The following is a 17,822-nucleotide window of genomic DNA, read 5'->3' as shown; positions in this document are numbered from 1 at the left end:
GAGGGCACAGACTAGTAAGAAGTCTATACAACTTATATACAATCTCCTAATTTCCAGAAGGTAATTTATGGAAGTTGTCAATCTCAGAGGTTACAGATACTGTGCTTTTATGTCTTAACTGTACATCAATCTGTTATTTCTTTTACTTTTAATTTCTTTATTGATTAAAGTATTACATATGTCTGTTATTAAGTAAACCAAGAGACATACATAAAAGTTCACCAACAGACTCTTGCCACACTTACCAGAAGAAACACAGAATACAATTATTGCTCTTTGCTGCTGGCCAATCATCTGTTGTCCCTAGTGCTAGATCCCCAACATGACTACTACACAGATGACACATGGAAAAACAACTGGTGAAGCATTCTGACCTAGTCACAGACTACCTGGTTATGAAAAAAGCTGTTATCCCCTTACAAGGTTAGTGATGCTAAGGTCCAAAAGGGGATGTAGCAGCGAAGGGCCAGATGGATTCCACAGTGACAGTCAACTCACTAAGTGGACAGTTGCCCTGATTCCTTGTTAAAGATGACACCAAGTTCTAGAGTCAAAGCATGGTTAACATTTGTTCACGTTACCCCCTGTTTAGGTCCTTTGTACAGATACTATCCTAAGTCAGCTATCTCCATAAAGGCCCATTTTGTTCTCCCTCAGCTACCTGCCCAAGTGCTTCCGGGGAAGCAGTAAATCAGGGCCTCTTTGACTCCCAACATCCGTGGCAGCCAATCTGAATTGTAAATAGCATCCTGTCTCACAAATGCCCAACCTTTTCTGCTTTACATCTAGCGAAGTATGAGGGGCTGAGAGAGTATGAGACTGGTTTTACTTGGCTTCTTGCCAGCAGAGGGAAACAACTTTGAGTGGCTCGAAAGAGTGATGGGTCTCATTTTGTCATGAAAACAATTTCTGCGGCCATTCGCACCATAGGTTTGGGAGGGTAAGCTGGAGATGGAAAGGCAATAGAGAAGACAGACACCTTCTTTTTTAAGTAAAGAAACATCTGTCCAAAAAGCTGAGGTAACAAGCTTCCATCTTCATGTGACTATGACTTGGCTTTTGATCTCTTGGCTTCTAAAATGACAGGTTCCAGAAGCAAAAGAAACATAGCACTAACAAAAAGACATCCTGAATATTAATAAGATGAAGACAACTGGACTGGGATATATGTATTGTTTTTAAGACATACACACAAAAAGGAAATGTCGTTACAGATGTGGACCACTCTTCTCTTACATACACTTGCTACCCTCTCCAAGGCCCAGCCTACCTATCAGCCCATCCTGTTCTCTCCTGCTCCTTGCTTCTCACTCAAAGCCTGTATCCCAGCACCAAACCTCTAGTTTCCTCTTTCTCCAGTCATTCTTTCTAACACCTCTCTCCCACCTATTCCTGGTTTTCTCTCCCACTATCTGCTCAGGTGTCCCTATATGACTTACTAGGAACATAAACAATGGCATTATTATTAGCTGACAAAATCACAATGTTTTATGAAAAGTATCTAGGGAAGGCAGAGCTTTTAAAGGAAGATGGAGTCTGAGGAAGTAAGGATGATAATGATCACCAGAGTCAGAAAAGTATCAGACAACAGTGATAGAATTTGTTTTCAGAGTAACAAATGTCCAAGGACTGAAGGAAGCAAGGGTTGATCAAATATTTTACTTTCTAATACTTCCTAAATACATGGCAGTTTTTTCTGTTTGCCCATTGGTTTACCATATAATAGTGTGTGTATTCTCAAGACAGGAGACTTTAGTGATAGCTCTGAGTGCTGTGCAATTAATGAAGAAGTCTTCATGAATGGTTTTCTTTTTTTTAATTTATTGCTGGCAATATTACAGATGTCCGCCATTATCCTCCCTCTTTGCCTTCCTCCACCCAGCCCCCATCCCACTACCGGCCTTCACACTATTGTCTTATGTTCATGGATTATGCATATATGTTCTTTGGTTAATCTCTTCCCGTCCCCTCCACGCCCTTCCCTCTGAGATGTGTCATTCTGTTCCATGCATCCATGCCTCTGGACCTATTTTGTTCATCAGTTCATTTTGTTCACTAGATTCCACTATAAGTGAGATCATGTAATATTTGTCTTTCTCTGGCTTATTTCATGCAGGGTTTTCTTGAAGAAGATTTGATATACCTGATATATGATCTACAAAATTCTGTTGATTCTACTAAGTAAATCACATGTCAGTTTCTCATAAAATATGCAAAAGGTTTTTTTTTTTTAAATGATTTTAACTTAATGTTTTGGAGACTTAAAAAGAAAAACATCCCTATATGCCTAAGAACAGGTTCTATGTCCCTTCTCAAGACTTGGAATATGATTATGTAAAATAGATTAAAATCTGTAGTAATATTGTTTCTTTCTTTTGGTCATTCACTCGACAAATATTAGTGAGTAAACCACAATGTATGAGTCATTACACTAGACTCCCTGGGAGATAAGAGAATGGCCAGTCATAGAGCCTACCTTCAAGGCGAGTCGTTTCTACAACATGTGTATAGAAATAGCTACAGCAGAAAGAACAAAGTACCACAGAAGGATATAGGTAAAGCAATCTGAGAGTTCAGAGAAAGAAGAGATCAATTTCAGTTGAGGGACTTGTAGAAAAGACAGTGGTAGTAGATAGTTCAAACAAGAGGCTATTTAACCATGTACTAGCATTTCAGTTTCTGTGAACTTTACTGGGTAGCTAAATTTCCTGTGTAATTTACAAGTACTACATCTGTTGCTAGTATTCCTCTTCATAACATTTCTTCAGTTATTTCTTCCACTGATGGAAATGAAAATGTAAGAAAAAACATAGGATTTAAGCTCTTGAATTATAACAAAGTTTGTAAAGGCACTAGAATACAAGCATAATTTACTCAGCTAACCCTCATGTCTTTTGTGTCTGACAGCAACAATCCCATAGCAACCAGAAAACACACTTATCTTATTAACAAGACTGGAATTATTTTAATTAAGTATCTCCACATGCACCAACTGTTAGAAATCAGACTGTTTTGAAACAGTTGTTAATGACTTCACACGGCAAACGTTTTCCTGAATTTCTGGGGGAAATCTATGGTTGAGACAGATGGAGAAGAGCCTGGCCCTGCTGTGTAGCAGAGGGACAGCCCTGCGGACCTAGAAATGCATTTTCCACTGGGCTCCAGCAAAACAATCCTAGAAACTCCCAGAAAGACAATCAGAAACTTTGGTAACATCTGCAACATTAAAAGTTCAAAACCTGGCACTAGTGAGCATTTAATTATGGGAAGAAATGCTTTATCTCAGAAACAAGTCTCTAAATTTCAGTCTCACAACACCTAATGAGAACATCAGGAGTTAAGATCTAACCTTAGTCTTTTGGTTAAGCTGGGTGAGCTGAAGTTCTGCCTCTACTAGACCCTTCCCTTGGACCAGAAACAGGACTCATAATGGAGTTCCATTACATGTTTCATTTCCTCTTGGGAATCAGGTTTTCGGGGTGAAATGAGGACATATGTAATCCTTTCAACAATAAAGATTGTTTTTCTGAAAAAGACAATGCCTTTTGATTTCTATAAGGCTGAGGGTCAAGGTTTAGTAATCTACTCAACTGCTTCACTGATTACATTTTTCAGAGTTCTAATCTTATTTTACAAGAAAGAAAAAACTTTCAGTTGTTACAAGGCATGATAACATCTTTAGCCCAGGTACTTTTGCAGTATAATATGCATTGTGAGTTGTACATATAATAAATACAAGGACTGAATTACTCTGGTGACAAATTTCTTATCTCCTCTAGTTCTAGTTCTCACCCCGCCAATCATTTCTTTTGGTCCTTGAGGACCATTCTATTGGATCTGGTACGATGCCAAGTACCACAACCCGAGGAACTGAATTGAATGCCACAGAGTCAACATCCTCTCTAAGGGAAATGAGTTGGGTAGAAAAGTTAAGGCAGTGGTTCTCAACCTTCCTAATGCCGCGACCCTTTAATACAGTTCCTCATGTTGTGGTGACCCCCAATTTCATTGTTACAAATTGAACACAATTAAAGCATAGTGATTAATCACAAAAACAATATGTAATTATATATGTGTTTTCCGATGGTCTTAGGCGACCCCTGTGAAAGGGTCGTTCGACCCCCAAAGGGGTCTCGACCCACAGGTTGAGAACCGCTGCTCTAGGAAGCTCCGCCTTGATATTGAAAAGAGGCTGATAGCCACAGGTTGAGAACCGCTGAGTTAAAGCCATAGGGTGTCAATTAACTCTTAGAATGACAAGTAGCGATATAGTTGCTTCAACTATAATAATGATAACATTCATTAAGAATATTCCAGAAAAGATGTTTATGAATTCTTAGTAATCTCTCCTAGATTTTGGTTACATTATGGAAGAATTACTATAAACTCAGCTATAGTTTCTGTTTTTCCTGTTTTGTAAACACATTTTTATAGAGTAGACCTAATTAATAAAATGCTAAAAAGTGAACTTCCTAAAAGTTGCAAATAATTGAAAAATAATAATAATAAAAGAAGTTCCTAAAACATCACTATTGTGTGTGTCAAACAACTTTTCAGTCCCACCCATTTCCCAATGAGTTGTTTTAGTTCCTCGGGAAAAACAAAGCGATTGGATCTGTTGTCTTCTATGATTCCTTCCATCTAGAAGATTCCATAATTCTCAAGGTAATGTTCCATTTCATAATACATACAATCAGCAAACATTTGAGGAAAAAGTCCCAACTTCTATTAAAATATTTATTTACTGGTTGATTTTAGAGAGGGTGAGGGAGAAAGAGAAACATCAATTTGTTGTTCCATTTATTTATGCGTTACTTGCTTGCTTCTTGCATGTGTCCTGACTGGAGACCAAACCCACAATATTGGCATATGGGGATGACGCTCTAACCAACTGAGCTACCCGGCCACAGCCCAACTTTTATTGTAAAAGTTCACTCTTAAAGCCAATGCTTTCTACATCTGTTCTGCAGCTGACCACAGGCCACCAAAATGTGTTGGAAATTAAACTGCAATTAAAATAGAGCTTTTCAAGCGAATCCTGAACTATCACCTCAAACTCTGAAAGAGAAGGTGAATAAGGAGAACTGCTTCTCATGTACAGCAGAAGTTTTTGGAAGTCACTTAAGAACGAGACAACAGAGTATTTCTTGCACAGGATTTCTTCATATCATGTTTCATTATTCATTAAACTTGGAGCTGAATCCTTTCAGAGCTACTGCTGGGTAAAGAAAGCAGTTTCAAGCTTCCAGCTGCAATTTATGACTCTTATCCTTGCTTCCTTGTCCTCCCTGCAATGTTATACAATATGCACCTTCAAGATTTGGGAGTTTTACTCCACCCTTCTCCTACTGTGAAGAATTGGGAAGAAAAATAACAATTGTTAAATAATATGGTTCTAAATTTAAAACTAAAAGAGAGGTCACTCTCATAATTATGCCTATTGTTTAGCGGCTCCTATATTATTGCAGAGATGGGAAAAGTGAATTTTCAGGATCAAAGAAATCCAGTGTAGCCCTAACTAGTTTGCTCAGTGGATAGAGCGTCAGCCTGCAGATTGAAAGGTCCCAGGTTCAATTACAGTCAAGGACATGTATCTTGATCGCAGGCTCCCAGCCCTGATCAGGGGCATGCAGGAGGCAACCAATCAATGTATCTCTCTCACATCGGTATTTCTCTCTGTCTCTCCCTCTCCCTTCCACACGCTCTAAAAATCAATGAAAAAAATACCCTCCGTAAGGATTAAAAGAAAAAAAAAGAGCCCTAACCGGTTTGACTCAGTGGATAGAGCATTGGCTCACGGACTGAAGGGTCCCGGGTTCGATTCCGGTCAAGGGCATTTATCTTGGTTGCTGGATCGATCCCCAGTTAGGGGGAGTGCAGGAGGCAGCTGATCAATGACTCTCTCTCTCCCTCTCCCTTCCCCTCTGAAATCAATAAAAATATATTTTTAAATGAATACAGTCGCATAAAAGTTATGAGAAGAGAATTGTAAGGCAAGTTCTAGAAGTAGGTTGACAAGTCACTAATCCTTATTTATACCTTGGTTCTACTTGGAGAGGGAAGCTGGGACTTCATGAGTCCCCCAAATACATCCCTTGATAAAGGACACAAGACTGACTTCAGACACCTGAAGATCTGTCATGTAGAAGATTGAATGAAGACTCTGCCAGATGGTCAGAATCCACATCTTACTCCAGCCTCATTACCCCTTGATTAGAACTACTGCAAAGTGCCTCAGGTAGTTAGCAAATCCTCCTGCTACCCCTTCTCCACAGCTACTTCTTTCCAGTTCATCTTCCATCATGCAGCAAGAGAAAGACAGAGAGACAGAAAGAAAAGATGGTCATGGTTCTCTGCCAAACATTTCTTGGATATTCACTGGCTCCTAAAAAACCAAAACTCCTTATCTTGGCATACAAAGCCTTCACAATACGACCCAATCCACCTTCCCTGCCTTATCTCCTTATAACTTCCCACTAAACTCATTAAGATTCCACCACAGTCCAGCCAGCATGGCTCAGTGGTTGAGTGTCAACCTATGAACCAGGAGGTCATGGTTCCATTCCGAGTCATGGCACATGCCCAGGTTGTGGGCTCGATCCATAGTATGGGGTGTGTATGAGGCAGCCGATCTATGATTCTCTCTCATCATTGATGTTTCTATCTCTCCCTCCCTCTCCTTTTCTCTCTGAAATCAATTTTAAAAAATTTTAAACAGATTCCACCACAGTGACCTTTTCCACCTACCAGGTATGCCAGGTGTTTTCAAAATTCTGTGCCAGATATACCCTTCCCCCGTCCTGCCTCCACCTGACAAAATTTGACCCCTCCTTTAGTGCCAGCTCTGCTCTGAGTTAAAGTTTCTTATTCTACTGCTCTTCTGTTCATTTCACAGTATTAGCACATACTGTGATTTTCTGTAATACTTTCTGTATTTAGAAATGGTGATGCTTGGTGACAGGATAGGCAGGGAATGAATGGGTCAGGTGGGCTGCAAGTGGACAGGAATACAAAACAGTTGTAGACAAACTTTCTCCATTTAATGTATTTTATCTAAACCACTGATTGCCAGCTTTTTGAAAAATGATTTCACTTGCTGCATTATTTAGATCTCTGATGCCTGGGAGCACATTCAGGTAGGCTTCTATGAAGAATCCAGGCACCAGTGTGCCTAATGACTCCTTTAACATCAGACTATTTCAAGGCATCTGATGCATCATTGAAAAACAATGGGAATTGGACTTTATTTTCATGAAATACGGAGAGATAAAAAATTAAATGCTACAATCAACTCTGATACTTATACTGATACCAGAAGCAGCCTGGAAGACAGCCACAGGGGTTAAAGAGAATCAATTTTGTTACAAGAAAACTTATTTTAAATGTTTAATGCGGGAGTAATGCCTTATTCTTCAAAATACCTTGTCAAAATTATTTAGAATGCTAAAAAAACAAATTTATTTTTTCAGGAATTTTTAAGATTGAGGATTCAAAAAAACCTGGGTAACTTCCCCCCACCATTTCTATGAACTGTGTTCCATAACACTCATGATGATACCGATAGGAGAATAAATAAAGGAGGACTATTTGCTTTGGGTTGTTCCAAAGCAAAGTACAATGACATCCAAATGGCATTAAAACCAACAGAGAGGTAGAAAGCCAAGTTATCTTAAAATTTTGGAGGTGCTATTATAAATAATGAGGAGAAGAATAAACTACTGACTAATTCAAACTCAGAAGCAATTCTCTATTTAATTCACTATGAAACCCAGGCACATGTCAAAGCTTAGATGAGGTTAAACATTCTTCTTATTGTCACCTATTTCTGCCTGTCAGTCATTAACATGTCATATCATTGTCTAATTGTATGTTCTGTGCAGCACATCTGAATGGAGCCTTAATTTCTCTTCCAAATAAAATGAGTACATAGAGAAAAAAGGTTGTATTCTGGCTTGATCTCCTTTGGTTGGAATTCACACCAGGAAATGACCTTTCAGAAACAAACACCCTGCACAGATGCAGCCCAGCTCTCTAGAGAGCAACAGTAAATCTAAAGTTGGTCATGGGAGAGCCTACAGGAAGGATATTTGAAACATCTGGGATGCTAGCGGCAACGCTCTAAAATAATGCAAGGTTGCCTGGCCGGTGTGGCTCAGTGGTTGAGTGTCCACCTACGAACGAGGCAGTCACAGTTCGATGCCCTGCCGTGGCACATGGCTGGGTTGCTGGCTTGATCCTCAGTGGAGGAGATGTGGGAAGTGGCCGATCGATGGTTAGCTCTCATCATTAATGTTTCTGTCTCTCTTTCCCTCTCCCTTCCTCTCTGAAATCAATAAAATATATTTTAAAATAAATAAATAAAGTCATGCAAGGTGATGAAGAGTATGGAGAGAGCCCAGTGTCTTATGTTCAAAGGGGATGGTTCTTGTCAGACTAAAGTATCTCAGGATTGAATACTGCAGCAGATTTGCCGGTGATGGGAAAAGCATTCTCACTGGAGACAAACCACTGGAGGCATGTGCTTGGGAGAGGAAGGGGCACTACAGACAACCGGGATGGGACAGGACAACTATTGAAAAAGCCAAGATGGTTTGTCCAAACATTTACATTAGCAGGTGGGGAGGGAGAAGAATTGAAGAGAGAAGGACAGAACAGGGAGGTAAGCCAGTCCCTGAGGGAGGAAAAGTGAATATGCAATTATTTAAACAACAAAAGTGGAGCAAAATTCTGCTAGATGTCCAATAAATTCATAATCTGTGTAGTTCAATTTCTAATTTTGTATAGAAACTTCAAGAAATGCCTTCCTTTGAAATAAATGTAGTAAGCAATAATCAGTAAAATATTTACAACTTTTAAAAACATGCAATCAGCCGGGCCAGTGTGCTCAGTGATTGAGTGTTGATCTATGAACCAGGAGGTCACGGTTCAATTCCCGGTCAGGGCACATGCCTGGGCTCGATCCCCAGTGTGGGGTGTGCAGGAGGCAGCCAATCAATGTTTACTTCTTTTATTGATGGTCTCTCTCTCTCTCCCTCTCCCTTCATAAAACACACACACATACACACACACACACATTCAATCAGGTCAGACAGACTTGACTTACTTTTAATATTTGAACTGCATAATTTGTTGAATTGGGGAGTGGGGGGAAACAATGATCTAAACTGAATTCTACTAAAATATCTCAGACAGGGTCTCAATCAATCTAATTCGCAGGTTTAATTAAAATTGGCCTAATATGAGCAGTGCCAGATGGATTAAAAAGTGGTTCTGAGATCACAGTGGAAAATGACAAAGGGAAACATGTCAAATGGGAGGAGGGTCTGCTGCATGTGCCAGGGTTGGTACTGAGTATGACTTTAATTAACACATTCCTTAAACGATAAGAGAAATGTAAGTTAATATCAGATAAGTGGAATTCCCTTGAGATAAATAAGAGAAATTTTAAACAAAAAAATAATTACAGAAAAGTGGAGCCCTGGCTGTAAAACAGAACTTATTGTTACTGTTGTTGTTGTTATTGTCATACTCCTCAAATATTCTTTTCTTATGTCCATCAATCTTATTGCTTCAATAAAACATGACAAGTTCAGGTGAGCTCCAGCAACGTGGCTTGGCTCAGCTTCATCACTGCAAATCCTTACCCCTACCAATCCTCACGAGTCATCTGGGAAAGCACAACGCACAACACTGAAACAAAGGCTGGGTGAGACAGCAACGTGCTCTGTGAAGAGAGCTTGGAACATCTGAACCAAACAGGAAGACTGCAGTGAAAGGAAAGATTTAGAACTCCTATGATAAAACTTCATTACAATTCAATCAACAAATATTCATGAGTGCCTTCTCTCCATATAAGGAACACATTCATAGTAAATGGCACATCCATAGCACAGTCATAATATTAATAACTTTCCATAAAGCAAGTTTTCAAAGGAGTTTCTTTTAACATAGTCATTTTTTCCCCAGTTTAGACAAAATTCAGAAACACATTTGCTTGCACAATTCCAATGAGAAGTACCTTATGTTGACACGGACCTTTGGAAAAAGAATGAAATCACTGTGTTCTATGTTGGAAAGAAATTTTTAAAGGCAGACATATGGCTGATTCAGATGACTCGGGAATTTATACAACTTAGATTCTACCTACCTACCAAACACTATGGTAGATATGTTCATATAGTTTTATTACCAAGGCATATGCACATGCATTTTCATTACATTAGTAAGTTATAACACCCCAAGTTAAGATTCCTGACAGAAAAATGGCACAGCATTTGACTGCTAATCTACATAGCAGGCAAAGCTTTGGAAATCCTAATAGCTCTGAGCTTAAAACCTCAAGCCCTCTCACTGATAGATGAGGACAGTTGGTATGAGTCTTAACCCAGGAATTACTGTGGCTTTTAAAATATTAGCTATCTCTTGCTCTGAATAGTACTATTCGATGGTTTCTCTAAAATACAGTCAACTTCTTACAGCACTCCCAACACACAAAAATACAGATCTTTTACCTTTTGTTTGACTGTAACAAAAGAAAACCCAGTTTTAAGCAGCACACAAGATAATCTACAATGGAGGCAATCTCTCAAGATTTGAGCAAAGAAAAATTAAGAGGGAAAACCTTGAGGAGACAGTAATTGGGCCACTGGAGTTTCTTGTCACTAATTATCCCACAGTGGCCATTAGCTATGTAACCAAGGAGGAAAGTGTGTCAGACTTCAGTGAAGCTGTGTCCTCAGCATCTTATGGAATGCACCCTAAAGCCACTGTGTAATTAACTGCCAGGAAAATGCTGAGTGAGTAGAATAAAGAAGCTATAACAAATCAAATATACTGCACAGTTCAACCCCCAATGACAGCAGTTGAACTTAGATTCTAGAACTTCAAAATACTCATGAGCATACATTCCCTTTTCAGAAACTCTAGAAGGCAGATTTTTGGTTGAGTGAAGAAGCAAAAATACAGACTACAAAAGAGGTTTAAAATTATAGAAATTCAGCAATACGATTTACCTTACCATGCTGTCCTTTACAATGTTATAGGACTTACTATCAGTGATTCTCAGAGCCTGGGCCACAAGGAACCTACAGGGCTTTTCTGAAAATCTAAGAGCATTATATACGATACTACTGTGATCAAACAGAGAAAACAGAACAAAAAATGAGTGAGCCCGTTAAAGGAAGTTATTGTAGGGTACTCTCTAATACAACCTTAAGATTTAAGATTTTTTTAGTGCAGTGGTCGCCAACCGGTGGTCCGCAGACCACTGGTGGTCCATGAGGTCCGAAAGGTTGGCAACCGTGCATTTTTACCAATCCAACAAATACTTATTGAGCACCTATATGCCTACAGCTAACAAACTCCAATCCCACTTGAACACTGACATTTCAAGGATCAAATAACTAAACATAGACTGAAAAATGTCCATTTGTTTTGTTTTGTTTTGTTTTGGGAACTTAGAAATCAGAGGAAGGTTGTATTTTTAGTGACCAATGAAAGCTCATAAGGCAAGTTATCTTCCAAACCTGGCTGGGCAGAATCATGGAGAACTAAATTCAGAATCTGGAACCTACCAAGATTTACTGAAGCAGACTCTATAGGAGCAGAGTCCAGAAACATGTAATTTTTAAGACTTCCTAGGCTTAGATTATAATCACTAGCCAGGTTTAGAAATCACCATTCTATTGAATATTTGTCTCTCTTAAGAGCCTAAAAGCTAAATAACCCCCATTAAACATAAAATCATAACTAAAAATTCTATATAACTATCTGAAGCCACAATTTTTCATTTTATCAACATTTCCCTCGTTTGAACTCATTACTTGAAAAGAAATGAATATCATTATTTTTAAATACTTTGAGACCCTACATCCACTTGTTGAAATTCTATCCATTTTTCATGACAAATTAAAATGCTATTTCTTCCAAGAAGCCTTCTCTGATCCCTCAGCAGGAACTGGGCCTTCCCCCGTGTCACGCAGCACTTTATGCTTCTTATATTCTGTCTTGTATTACTCTAGGCTGTCTGCATTGGTCACCCTGACAAGGAATTCAATAGATGGGACGTCACCTATTGAATCTCTGAGCTTATTCCAGCATCTCATTCCTTGCTCAAAGTACATGCTCCATAAATATTTGTTTAATTGAACTAAACTTACAAACCAGAAGAGAACTTCAGCCTTTTTTTACTGTCTGAGGGCAATACGAAGAAGCATTGCTAACTTAAGATCCTTGCTGAAAACATTACATTAAATAGCAAATCAACAACCTAAATTAAAAAACAATCACCTTCTAGACATGGTATGTTGGCATTCTGGTTAAACTAAAACACTCAATTATGAGTAAATTGACCATAACAAAAGAAACTATTTATTTCACTTTAAATAAAATCTGAGTCATGTTCTAAGTGTAAGACTGTACACTTTCTCTTTGTTTTGCTTTTCCAAGTATTATAAATACCCAGAGAGTTTAGATGCTACTGCTTCAATACCAGCTCTAAAATGAGACTGGGACTAAGGGCATTTTCCAGAAAAGGAGCTGCACATGAGTCTAAGTGAAAGGAAAATATTCCAAATCCATATTACAAAATATTAATTTATACATTTATCAGAAGTTGTGTAACCGAGGTACCCATCTTATGAAAGGCTGATTTATTTCAGATTAGGCAAGTTTGATTCTGAAAGTTACATCTTCGATTCTTTGGCAGCTGCTACTAGTGTTTGTACAGCCCTTGTCATCACCCCAGATGATTTGATTGACAGGACTAATAGATTTTGTTTTAATTGTAAAAGAAGACAGATGAAAGCTTTTGGCTGGATGACTAACTGTTCATCCTAAGTAATAAACATGCCTACTTCTCTCCCTCCATATTAAAAATCTATTTTTAATTCACTATTAACTAATAACTAGAATTGCAGTAAAAAAAAAAAAAAAGGATGACAATACAAAATTTCATGTGTAACTCTGAATAAATTGTTTTATTTTTCTAACTTTCATACCAATTAGAAATTACTAAATACAAGCACCAGGTGAAATGTAAGTACTTTCCTGGTAGTTTTCTCTTTCCTGCAGCTTCTATGATTCTCAAAATTATACTTAATACAGAGAGAGAGAGAAAGAGAGAGAGAGAGAGAGAGAGAGAGAGAGAGAGAGAGAGAGAGAGAGAGAGAGAGAGAACGAACGGGAACACACACCTTAGCTCTTTGGCCTTCTGGGTCTTTTTGTTTCCCCAAGCAATTGAAAGAAAGCAACTCTAATCCTGTTTTTATAATCATAAAACCAAGAAACACAACAATTTGAACACAATTTTAAGACACACTTGGAAGAGTAGATGCCCTCTGCTTGCTATTATTTTATGTGAATTGATATATACTCAAATGTATAATGTCACATTGTATACAAAAATTATGTAACATATTTACTACTAACCTAATAAAAAGTTCTTTGCAATTAAAATGGTATAAGTAAAGAGAGATCTTACTCTGTTATAGAATTGCAACCTACAGAAGGTAGTACTATTATGACCAATAACCAAGTGTTCCTGAAAGAGCCACATTTCCTATTTACCTTACAAAGCAATCGATAAAGATGCTATAAGACCTCTTCCATCCTTTTGTCCTATATCAGCAAACCACAGGAAAGGAATACGGCATATCCATTCTGTTCCATCCTAGATGCACACACCCAAAAGCATGCTATGATGCTTTGTTTTTCAAAATTAAACAAGTAAAACTTCAACTCTGGAAAACTGATTTGTCTCAATCTAAGAAAAATAAGTAATAAAGTGAGATCTTCAAAAAGAATTGTTTTTATTCCATTTCACCTGGTAATTTATTGACTTTTTGAAGAAAAATACAAAAAAGCTATATCATATTTCTCTGATGACTCATGAGGTTGGAATGTTCCATATATATATATATATATATATATATATATAATATATATATGAGCAATAATTATTCATTTATGGCTGATTATCTGCTTAAGGAAGAAATACCATTTACACAAGAACTGGTGAAACTATATAACTGTTTAAGGCATTTATCAAAATGCCAACAGTTGCTACTTCAAATCAAAAGGAACTATAATAAATAACTAGTCAAGGAAATAAACAAAGAACAAGAAATCTGGTCTCATATAAGCTTCAAACAGATTTGATGAGGATGTTATAGTCACCAGTTGTATTTATCTTAAAAAACTCCAATTATTTTTAAGAGAAAAATAGAGGAGTAAATGAATGTAAGTATCTCTGTCAAGTCAGCAAAACACAAAATGTTATGCTCAACACAATATAAGTAATAATGTAATGCTCAAAAACATTAAATCTATTTTCCTCTCACTTTCTATTTGAATGGCCTCTCTGCTAAACAGCTTTGATGAGTAGTAAGAATCCCATATATAAATGGGCAGATGTATGGATGGATGCCTTTCAGGGGTTAATGTTCAAAAACCTATTTCGGAAATACATAAGTCAACACTGCAAACACTTTATTTTCACTTGTGACTTTAAAATCTCATATAAATTCTATGTGGTCTGCACCTTTTACAACTCAATAACATTACATAAGTTAAATTTTACCTATGCTTCTATAAGAAGCTTAAAAGTATTTTAAAACTCAGAGAGAAAGCCCTTATTTCATAAACACTAAAGGTCTAATTTTATTTGAAAATGCAATGATATATTTTAAAAATGTATTTTAACATTAACAATTCCTATCAATGGATAATACAAATTGTGATTTTATTTCCAGTCATCTAGATCTTTAGTCAAAATAATAAAAGCATAGTTCTGTTTTTTTAATGAAGAAATACAGATATTTCATACCATGTATCTGAGATGAAAAAGAATCCAGAGGAAGAGTCAAAAACTTAAAACTTTTAGATCTCTGGCATGCCTAAAGATCTCTGAATCATTCTAACTCCCCACATTTGCAAAAGATACTTCAGCATATAGCTTCCCCACAAATTCATAAAAATATAACTGAAAATTTTAGGTAACCCTCTTCAAATCTTCAATGGTTCCTAAATACTGAACTAAAGTAATTTATATGCCATTAAAATAAATCCTGTCATGTAAATAAACTCTAAAGTCCATTAAGTTGCATCATTACAGTTGCTACATTAACCTTATCTGTCTGTGAAAAACCAGAACAAGGTTCCCAAATGCGAATGATGGCCACTACATAGCACATCAGTTATTGTGATGAAGAGAAGGGTGGAGGATGGTGGACACTGCATACCAAGGAGAAGTCATATTACATTAGCAGCAACCCAATGCGTATTTTATAAAGTGGTTTCATATGAAGTTGCCGGGTAGCCAGCTATGCTCACTCAATTAGCTAAGTAACTCACAGGTGGCACATGGGCCACTGTGTGCTTTATCAAGATCACCAATTTCTACATCACTCTTTGGGATGACTAGAACAATTCAAATCTTGAATGTTACATCTGAAAATGCCAAGTTCTTTGATATACCTGTCTCATGTAAAATTAACTTTATGAAATAACTTGGAAAAACACCTAATAAAATAACTGCACATAAAAAGATGTAATAAAAGATTGTCCTTTCACTCATTTAATGGATACTACATTAAACATTAGGAAATAGTATTAAGACCCACAGAAAATTTCGTTTTCCCTATTATTTGTCATTTTGGGTACCATTTTTTTAAAAAATCGAGGAATACAGGAAATCAGGTTCTTATAGTTACTTGTCCATCATACTTTACACTTTCACAATAAGTAAATAAGTAAATAAACAAATGTAAACTACTGTTTAACATATTCCTACCTTTGCCTACGGTGATACCCTGCCTCCAACAAAGCCCTCAGTGTGGGAAACCTCTATTTCCCCCACACTCCTTTCTCAGTCTTCCCATCATTAGTAGTACATACTTCCATTAGAATACTTAGGATACTGTATTATAATTGAACTAGAGGCCCAGTGCATGAAATTCATGCATGGGTAGGGTCCCGAGGCCTGACCGATGATCAGGGCCAATCGGGGCCTTCTGGCTGCCGGGTCGGGGCCTCCCTTCATTCTACGCCACCCCCTGGTGGTCAGCGCATGTCATAGCTAGCGATCGGTCTCCTAGTCAAACTCCCACAGCGACAATTTGCATATTAGGCTTTTATATGTAGAGATATTAATATATGCTTCCCAACTGAACTCTAGCAGAAATCATGCTTTTTTACATAGTTTTGAAGCATTATCTCCTTATCCAGGCCCTAGTATACGGCTGATAACTTCCTTAAATATAGTACCAGGTAAAGACATCTCATACCTAATTCTGTGTTTGTGCCATAGATGTTTGCAGTAAAGTTCTTTGTCACCACTAGGTTTTGATATGAGGCCATTTCTCACCTCTGTCCTTTACCACACCAAACTATAACCACATTTAGTCAAACATTCAGTTCTTTGCTAATTTCCAGTTAGCCCTGATCTATGCGTTCCCCCTTCACAAACCTCCTGGATTAGATCAGTAAGGAATGGCTGCTGGCAGCTGTTGGTCATTCAATTTTGCTACCACTAAAGCATGTGAATATTTCATTGTTTAGGCATTGCAGAGACTTTCGGCAAACATTTACTCTGGGTTCTTGGATTAGAAGAACATTTGTGGTAGACAAAAGGTAAATAATAAACCACAATGCTACTCAACCAGTGACCTAAAAGCCTTTTGACATCTGACTCTATTGCTTACTAAATCACTGTACATATAAACAAAGCTCAAAACCTTTGTTTCTACTACAAATTATATTTCTAAAACATAGTCCTTCAGTTATTTGGTTTATTTAAAATAAGCTAAAGTAAGTCATACTAGTTCAATGGCTTGCAAACTAACGTAAAAAGTATCATAATATGAATTCATCTGTTACTGACTTACTAAACACAGCTGGATATGTCACTTAATATAAGCTGTCAGAACTTTGGTTTCCTCCTGTATAAGCCTATTATACAAATATCAACTATAATGGAGCAATATCCATGAATCTTCAGTTCCGTGTGCCAGAAACAAAAACAAATTCAATATATTCAAAGGCACTTGCTGAATGCCTTGTACAGTCAGGCACTATGCTGGGCACATGGGAGAGTGTGAATAAGAGTCATCACTGCTTGCCAGAGGTTTAAGATCTAGTGGGAGAAACCAAAACAAACAAGCAATATGCAATGTACAATTAGTTCACTGAAGACAGAGACTGAGTCTGATTCATCAGCCCCCTCTCTGATATGCCAAATAGCTGATATAGGTGTAACAAACACATTGAAAGAATAAACTAGTCAATCAATTCATTGATCAACTTATCAAACTACAATAATTGCTCTAATAATATTAGGGCAAAATGATGCAGTGAATGAAGGGATTAATTTGGTGAACCTCACAAAGCCTCATGGAAAGGAGGGCCTGAGTAAGGCCTTGAAGAATGAGTTCAGTTTAAGCAAGCTGAGATAGAATGGGGAAGATTAGAGAAAGAGTAAGAGAAATTCTTCCTCACTAAAACAACAGAACCCAACACTATCTCCTCAGTCTCACTTTCTCCTGCAGTCCATTCACTTTGATAATGACTGTCACCATTTCATTGTCACCAAGAAGTGTGTTGATTCCCTTGTCAAAATTCAATAGGCACTTGGTAAATATTTATTCAATGAATGACTCATTCATTGAACAGTGGAAGTGCAGGAAAACAACAATAAAATCTTCTTTTGGTTCTCTTCAGTACAGTTGGTAACATTTAAATTTTTAATATGCCAAGGTTAAAAATAACTAAGCAGAGAATATCACGAATATAATTTAATAAAAAGTCCAACGTACGCAGTTTTCTAA

The 17,822-nt window shown here is 37.4% G+C and overlaps 1 protein-coding gene and 1 long non-coding RNA gene across 2 annotated transcripts in view; both read right to left on the bottom strand.

The window, feature by feature from the left end:
* Positions 1 to 13,863, bottom strand: part of LOC118678220 — a 28,695-nt gene extending 14,832 nt beyond the window's left edge. The window contains exon 1 of the long non-coding RNA XR_004974819.1: positions 13,567 to 13,863. This is a non-coding gene — a long non-coding RNA (uncharacterized LOC118678220). The remainder of the gene's footprint in view (positions 1 to 13,566) is intronic.
* Positions 1 to 17,822, bottom strand: part of TTC28 (tetratricopeptide repeat domain 28) — a 379,564-nt gene that overhangs the window by 262,965 nt on the left and 98,777 nt on the right. The gene's annotated exons all lie outside the window — the stretch shown is intronic.

This window comes from Myotis myotis, unplaced genomic scaffold (genome assembly GCF_014108235.1).
Source record: "Myotis myotis isolate mMyoMyo1 unplaced genomic scaffold, mMyoMyo1.p scaffold_m19_p_20, whole genome shotgun sequence".
Classification (NCBI taxonomy): Eukaryota; Metazoa; Chordata; class Mammalia; order Chiroptera; family Vespertilionidae; genus Myotis; species Myotis myotis.
The sequence above is the reverse complement of the archived record's forward strand: the minus strand, read 5'-3'. Positions and strand labels throughout refer to the sequence as shown.